Source organism: Kryptolebias marmoratus, linkage group LG12 (genome assembly GCF_001649575.2).
Source record: "Kryptolebias marmoratus isolate JLee-2015 linkage group LG12, ASM164957v2, whole genome shotgun sequence".
NCBI lineage: Eukaryota > Metazoa > Chordata > Actinopteri > Cyprinodontiformes > Rivulidae > Kryptolebias > Kryptolebias marmoratus.
Window position 1 is genome coordinate 14,799,415 of NC_051441.1, and position 478 is coordinate 14,799,892.

Below are 478 nucleotides of genomic sequence, written 5' to 3' on the forward strand. Positions count from 1 at the left end.
ATATTGAAATAAACCTTTGTCATATTTAGTTACCCTACAAACGTAAGTGAAATTTTACCAGTTAGCTGGAGCTGGATTTGGTCACTATAAAAGTAAAGTGTTCTCCAATTATTTGTTATTTGAAATCGACACTGGTACAATCCCTCATCCTCAAAGTTGACTTGAGAGATTTGGAAAGTAGCAGAGTTGCTATTTGAGTTTTGGCTCTGAATGGTTGAGCCTGAGGTCTTTGTCAAGAAAAATGTTCCGTCTAAAGGTTCACCTGAGATGGAACAACTGATCTTAACAACTTGACCCCAGGGAACCACACCAGCAGGGTCCGTGGTGATGATGGGATATTGAAGGCTCACTGAAAACAACACAGATGTTATTTGCTATGTCATATTCAGTTAACCACAAGATATATTCAGAAATCTTATTAAAAGAAATTTAAATATTACCATTTACATATAGCTGGATGTGATCACTGAAGAGGGTG